This window comes from Octopus bimaculoides, chromosome 3 (genome assembly GCF_001194135.2).
Source record: "Octopus bimaculoides isolate UCB-OBI-ISO-001 chromosome 3, ASM119413v2, whole genome shotgun sequence".
NCBI lineage: Eukaryota > Metazoa > Mollusca > Cephalopoda > Octopoda > Octopodidae > Octopus > Octopus bimaculoides.
The window spans coordinates 90829332-90837141 of NC_068983.1; the positions used below are offsets into that span (position 1 = coordinate 90829332).

The 7810-nt window shown below is 34.9% G+C and overlaps 1 protein-coding gene across 2 annotated transcripts in view; it reads left to right on the forward strand.

Annotated features, from left to right (window-relative positions):
• Nucleotides 1-7810, forward strand: part of LOC106880813 (double-stranded RNA-binding protein Staufen homolog) — a 182282-nt gene that overhangs the window by 19785 nt on the left and 154687 nt on the right. The window contains exon 2 of one of the 2 annotated variants that reach the window (XM_052966316.1): nucleotides 1335-1483. The exons of the other annotated variant lie outside the window; for it this stretch is intronic. The gene's annotated coding sequence lies outside the window, so the exon portion shown is untranslated. The remainder of the gene's footprint in view (nucleotides 1-1334; nucleotides 1484-7810) is intronic. 2 annotated transcript variants of the gene reach the window in all.

The window sequence follows — 7810 nt, forward strand, 5'->3', positions numbered from 1 at the left end:
TTTATTGCACCTGAACATCTGCCACAAACAAAAACTAACTTGCTAGTTAACCTGCCTTTGATGTTGCTGCACCTCTTATGTGCCCATAGCTTGCACCGGGTACATCTTATAGAGTTACTACCTACTCCTTTTCTACATACTGAGCAGGGCCATCTACCTGAAGGGGTTTGTGTTTTATCTACCTTCCTACTTATTAGGATTTTGGTTTTAGCTAGGTTGACTCTAAGGCCCTTCAATTCTAGACCTTGCTTCCACACCTGAAACTTCTCCTCTAGTTCTGATAGTGACTCCGCAATTAGGGCAAGGTCATCAGCATAGAGGAGCTCCCAGGGGCAACCTGTCTTGAACTCCTCTGTGATTGCCTGGAGGACAGCAATATTCCCAGTGTGTAATATGGAATTCCCTGACTTATATTTGTTCTCAATTTTTTTAAAGCAATTCTCTGTTGTGTCTGCAGCGTGGAAGGTGTTTATAAGCCATTTAAAATAACACACAAAAGCCGTCAGATTCACTTCAACATTTAAATTTAATTTGTCAAAATATTTTTGCCGCTTTGAGACCGCGACCTGTTCACTGACAAAATTGTGCTGTTGTGTCTGTTATCAGTATATTTTATATGAACAAGTGTGATATGTCCCTCTTTGTAGAGCAGTTTCCATTTTGAATATGGTATTGGATACAGCTGTATCATTTCTTTTCCTGAAAGTATGTTTAGCAGTTATGAGACTGTTGTCTCATATTTCTCACTAAACTAGATGGAATTGGTGATTACAGTAGTTGTCATGGTTGATGGTTATGTGAAACGAATCATTGCTTTCTTTCTGCCTTATGTTGGATTTATCAAAAATGGTAAAATTGCATAATTTTTGTTTGCATTTCTCTTCTGATTTCACAATTTTACATAAAGTACAGTGTAAATTTGACCAAGGAAATGATTCAATTATAACACTAAATATGCTTATATATGATAAAATGCTTTGATGTTTGATTAAATATGTGTCTATAAATCTCAAAGACCATAAGCTGGTGCTTAACTCTGCAAACATTATCATTAGCTGTTTTACTTCCTGTTTAGAGAAGATATCAGTCTGTCTTAGGTAACATTTTAAAAAGGTCCAAACAGCTAGGTCATGTGAAACATTGAATTAAGTTTCTTGCCCAGGAACAACAAAACTTGTACTGAGTTTGAAATCCAAATTTTATCCACTTGGCCACATTGCTTCTATGAATATAATAAAAGGTGATTTGGAAGTGGAGATGGGGTGTTGGTTTTATAAAAATTCATACTTTAACTATTTTATTGTTTGCTAAACTCTGTCTATTAATTATTGTAGGTAGAATAAAGAGTAAGAAGTCTTTAAATGTCAGGACTTTTGGCAATGTTGAAAGAAAAAGGGCACTTTTATGTGAATTATTGATGTTCGATCTTTGAAAATGTCAACTGACCTGATAGTAAACTAATCCTTGAAATTTAATGGAAATGGTAAGTTTTCTTTTATATACATGTGCAAAATAATCAGTTTTTAACCATCAATTTTAAAGCAGCTCAGAATAAATTTTACTCATTGAAACCTAAGTCTATTCTAGTGGCACAGAATTTTGAAGTCCTGGAACTGGTAATTTCTTTGAAGGTGTTTTGAACTGATGCTTGATTGTTGAAGACTTTCTTTTGCAGGAAATTATCAAGTTGCTGGAAAAATTGGTAGTTAGTTGGTGAGAAAAGTCTGAAGTGTAAACTGGATGAAGTACTTTCGTAGCGCTGTTTGTTTAATTTCTGTCATAGCTATAGAGAAATATCAGTCCTTTTCAATGACCAGTGCTTCTCTGCTGTGAAGATTTCACTGGATGCAAGAAGTAGTGGATGATTTTTCTTGCTGAACACCAAATGGTTATCGTAACCTCTTTCATTTGGGAAAGTGTGCTCGTGTTTCACCTCTGTTTGTCTAGTATCTGAAAAACTGTTGATAGTTAAAGTGAATCCACCTTTGTGAAACATTACAATGCAATCAAAAGATGCTGACTTTGTAATGGTAACTTTTATCAATCAGCTGTTTAACTTTACAGTGTGGTGCAAATGTTGAACAACTGTTGAAAAGTAAATATTTAGACTGTCTACAAAATTGTGTTGTTTTGTGTGTACTTAGTAATTTCCCTGAGTGGTCCTAGTCAATCACAGGTCTTATGCAACCTTTTTCATCTGCAAGTTTCTTGTCTCTCTTAAATTTTGGAACTTATGTTAAGCTATGTATTTATTGACATTCCCTTTGCCAAGTGCTTGGTTGATATTACAAGCAGTTTCTACTTTACATTTGGAACTCAATAAAATGCCTTGAAATTGCTTTTTTAAATTTTTTTTTTAGGACAGTATAAAATATTAGGTCGTCAAATATGAAATTTGTAGAAAAGAAAAAAGTTTGCTAATGTTTTATAAATACAAGGAATAGTTTTATTCATCAAATTATGCATCCATATTGTCAATACACTTTTGCCATTTCAGCAGTAGCTTGTCCAGCCCGGAACTGTAAAAGCCTGGCAATCTAGAGTCAATAAAATCTTGGAAGGCCTGCTTTACAGCATCATTGGAATTAAATTTTTTTCCTATCAAAAAGTTATCCAAATTCTGGAAGAAGTGGTAGTCAGTGGGGGCAAGATCAGGTGAGTATGGTGGATGATGGAAAACTTTCAATTCCAACTCCTGTAGTTTTGTCAGTGTCATTTTTGCAATATGTGGTCTGGCATTGTCTTGCAATAAAATAGGAGTGGATCTGTTGACCAATCTAGACTGTGTTTTTGTAAGTTTCTGCATCATTTGGTCCAGTTGGCTGCAGTATACTTCAGCCATGATTGATGAGCCAAGTTTAATGAGATCATAATGGATCACACCTGTGCCAGACCATCAAACACACACCATCAGCTTCTTTTGATGAATTTTGCTTTTTGGACTTGTTTTGGTGGCTTGTCTTTGTCCAACCATTGTGCTGAACGTTTATGGTTGTTGTATTGGATCCATTTCTCATCACATCTTACAATTCAATTAAAAAATTGTTCATTTTTGTGACAAGAAAGTAGCATAATGCAAGGCTTCCAAACGTTGCTGTTTCTGATTTTTATTGAGTTCATGTGAAACCCACTTATCCAACTTTTTCACTTTACTGATTTGAACTAGGTGAATTAATATTGTTTGCTTGCTAACACCAAACAACAATGATAATTCATGGACACTGAGATGGATCTGACTTAATGGTGGCTTTCAGTTCATCATTATCCACCTTTGTTTCTGGTTGGCCGCGTTGCTCATTTGTGAGGCCAAAGTTACCAGAAGGAAAGTTTGCAAACGAATTTGATACTATCTGCCGTGTAATAACATTAGAATGAAATACTCCATTAATATTCCGAACTGTCTGTAATGCTGTATTTCCAAGAAAGAACTCATATTTCAAAACTGTACAAATTTCCAATTTGTCCGTCTCTAAGCAAAAATAGCAAAAAGCAATTTATAAGTACTTTATAAAGCGCAAAATGAGTTAGAATAAAGAAATAGATGTGTCAGCTTTCTAATAAAAAATGAAGACTGTCAAAATATAATAATGGCACAAAATGAGCAGTTGTCAAAGTTTACCATATACCTTACTACAAATTTCATACTTGACAACCTAATACTCAAGAATTAACAGTAAAATAAAATTCATTTGCACAAATCAATCGAATGAAATCTATGCTTCAGAATGCTAGATTACATGAACAAAGTTAAGAGTTTTTTCTAAAATAGGTAACAAAGTTTAATCCTTTAGCACTCAAATTGGTTGTATCTGGCCCAAATAATCTTCCCTTTACATGTTGAAACTGGCTGTAATTGGCTTCTCTAAAAAGTCACTAAAATGATAGCTTTCAGATAATGTCTTTAGACTTTCCTGCTCAAATACAAGTATGAAATTTTTGAGACCATATGGTTATTTTTCAATGTTTGAAGTAAAGGGTATTTATTAGTATTAACCTGCATGGAGTGGCTGTGTGGTAAGTAGCTTGCTTACCAACCACATGGTTCCGGGTTCGTTCCCACTGCATGAAATCTTGGGCAAGTGTCTTCTACTATAGCCTCGGACTGACCAAAGCCTTGTGAGTGGATTTGGTAGACGGAAACTGAAAGAAGCCCGCCGAATATATATATATATGTGTGTGTGTGCATATGTTTGTGTGTCTGTGTTTGTCCCCCCAACATCGCTTGACAACTGATGCTGGTGTGTTTAGGTCCCTGTAACTTAGCGGTTCGGCAAAATAGACCGATAGAATAAGTACTAGGCATCCAAAGAATAAGTCCTGGGGTCGATTTGCTTAACTAAAGGCATTGCTCCAGCATGGCCGCAGTCAAATGGCTGAAACAAGTAAAAGAGTAAAGAGTATGGCATCAGAAAGTAACGATTCTGACTTTGATGGTTTTTACACTTGATTTTACAAAATGTAAAAGAAAACAAGTGATTTGTCTTCAGATGTATCCAATATAGATGTTTATTGGTGATGAAGAAGAGGATTTTGATAGTGAAAGTGAAGAAAATTTTCAGAACAACTTTCAAAACATTACAGCAACATAGTCAAAAATTACAACTCTAATTACAGTTCCAGATTTTGCAAAAAAGATTGGTCCACAACATGATTTACCTTTCAAAGCTCAACCCTTAGATTATTTATTTCTGTTTTTACCTGAAAGATCTTTTGGAAATAAGCAGATATGCCCAATGAATCATTTCTATTTATGGAAGACCTGATCCATTATGGCAACAAACTGTTACAGGAGAAATCCAAGCTCTTTGTACTATAAACATTATAATTGGTGTAAAGCGGGTTCTTAGATTGTGGAACCCAGATATAAGAAATGGTAACCCTTCTATATATAGCATCGTTCCCAAAACTGGGTATTTGAAGTTAACTTAATATTTACATTTGATTGATTCTTCTAATGCCCCCAGCAGGAATGAACCCAACTATGACCCTCTATATAATGTGTATCCAATAATTGATTTACTCTCTGAAAAGTATAAAACCATATATCTGCTGAGAAAAGAAATCTCAGTGCTGATGAAGCCATGGTAGGGTAGCTTATATTTTTGGCAATAGATGCCTGCTAAATCCACTAAATGGGGCATCATTGTATGGGAGGTCTGTGAGGTGGATACAGGTTATTGTGCTAATTTTGATATACATATATATATAATGAAAATGGTGGAAGTACATTTTGTGGGTTTTAGCCAATTTAACTATTTTCAAATTGACAATATATTTCAGTTATGTGAAAGCTTTTTTTCTAGAAAGCACAAAGCTGAGAGGAAAAGTAAAGTTAACTGAGGTGAAGAAAATCTTGATTTCCATAAAACTATGTAGGTGGTGTTCGTTGCAAAAGAGAAAAACTACTAAAAGGTATCAAACTGAAACATCATTTTTGTATTTGTCTTGTAAAGTGCCATTGTATAAAGGGTGCTTTGGACAATTCCATGACAGATATACATAGCACGATTATATTTTCTAGTTAGATAGAAATAGTTATTATATATTCCTTTCATTTAATTACAAATGTGCAAAAATGAGAAATACACATTAAATTTTCAGTATATTATACACCTGTATTTACTAGTGCCTCATCTGTTAATGAGCTTTTTTATGAGACACATTCCTTTATGTAAATGTACTGGGATGATTGTATAAGAGTATACAATAGTATATTGATTAGTAAAAGAGTTTTATATTTTATTTTCAATGAAAACTTTGTTTTTGTATCTGGTTTGCAAGATTCTTTATGTGAATTCATGTGTTGAAACAAATTTTGTTGTCTGGGGAGAGTCATTGTGCCAATATTATTAACACATGCACTGGTTCAATTCTAATCCTTTAGTATTAGTCAGCTGGTTAAATGTCCAACTAATCAATTGTTTGTTTAATTTGGTTAAACAGTAAGTCATTTGTTTTGTTTTTGTTTGTTGAAGCCCTTTCATTGATACTTGCAATCTTTTTAATGACTTTTGACCTATTTAACCAATTGACTAATTATAAATGAGTGCATGTGTTCATATTATGGGTCTACCAAATGAACAAAAGGACCATTTTTATAATATTCTTCTGCAGGCTACCTCAAAGACAAATGACAGTGATCTCATTTTTGTGGCTGGGGATTTCAATGGGCATGTTGGGCAGCAGTTTTATGGAGTTTTATGATGCAAATAACTTATTGATCTGCAATACCAACTTCAGGAAACCAGAAAACCAATTGGGTGACTATGCTAGCCAGATCGATTATGTTCTCACCAGACAGGATGATACCTGGTTGCTCGTAAATACAAAGACCTTTCCTAGTGAAGAATGTACTCTTAGCATAGACTAGTCATTAGTGACTTTAAATCTTCAGGCCAGAAGGATGCCAAGAGCTGGCCAATCTGGAAAAGAAGGATTTGGAAGCTTAAGGACCCTTTATATGGTCAGAGATTTAGGGACACCCTAATTGAGAAATTTGATGAGCAGGAGGAGGAACTATAGACTTGTAACATAGAGAGCAACTGGGAATTCCTGCAAGAGTGCTACAGACCAAATCTGCAGTTAGTGCAAAGTCCCATCTAGACCTAGGGTGACATGGTGGTAGCATTACGTGGGACATTCTGCTAAAGAAATGCTACCATGCTGGTACCACATAAAAAGCACACAGTATACTCTGTAAAGTGGATGACATTATGAAGGGCATCCAACCATGGAAACCATGCCAAAGCAGACATTAGAGACTGGCACAGTTTTCTGTCTAACCAGCTCCTGTCAAACTATCCAATCTATGCTAACATGGAAAACTAACGTTAAATGATGATGATGATGATGATGATGACTTCAATTGAGGATCAACAAATTACATAATAATGAAACCATACTTATGCAATAACTTTCTTAACATAACCATCTCCATAATAAAACAAAAACAAAAAACGCCAAAAAGCAAAAAACAACATTCAGCAGAAACAATAATCAGTAATGATATACAGCAATAGATTCAAAAAGAAACATTCATCCAGGTACATATATTTCTTTTATTTTTAAGTTCATTAACTTTTTGATAATATCAGTTTTAGCATTTTCTTACACATTTACATCCATTAATATTTACAGATGATGAATAAATATTTATTCAGTAACACAAAGAACAAACAATACAGATCCATCACAACTGCTATAAATACACCAGGTTTTCAGAGCATAATTTGTAAGATTTTTCTGTGAGATAAATGTACCTGATGGACTCACTAAATTGTCAGGAATAACCGAGGGATTATACAATAATTGAAGAAAACCCTTGCATAACATGTAATAGTTGCAGTAACAATATACACAAGAAATATATTCAGTAATAATTCCAGTGTACTTTAATAATTCATATAGTATTCCTTTCAGTAGCAGCCAAATCTCCCTTAAAGCACATCTAAAGAGTGAAACATACTATCCTTCTGCATGACATATGTATACTTGAACTGGCAGTTCATGGAGTCTATTTTCTGTACAGCTATCTACTACCTCTTGCTTTGTATGTATATATATATATCATCATCGTCGTTTAACGTCCGCTTTCCATGCTAGCATGGGTTGGACGATTTGACTGAGGACTGGTGAAACCAGATGGCTACACCAGGCTCCAATCTGATTTGGCAGAATTTCTACAGCTGGATGCCCTTCCTAACGCCAACCACTCCGAGAGTGTAGTAGGTGCTTTTACGTGCCACCGGGACGAAGGCCAGTCAGGCGGTACTGGCAACGGCCACGCTCAAAATGGTGTATTTTATGTGCC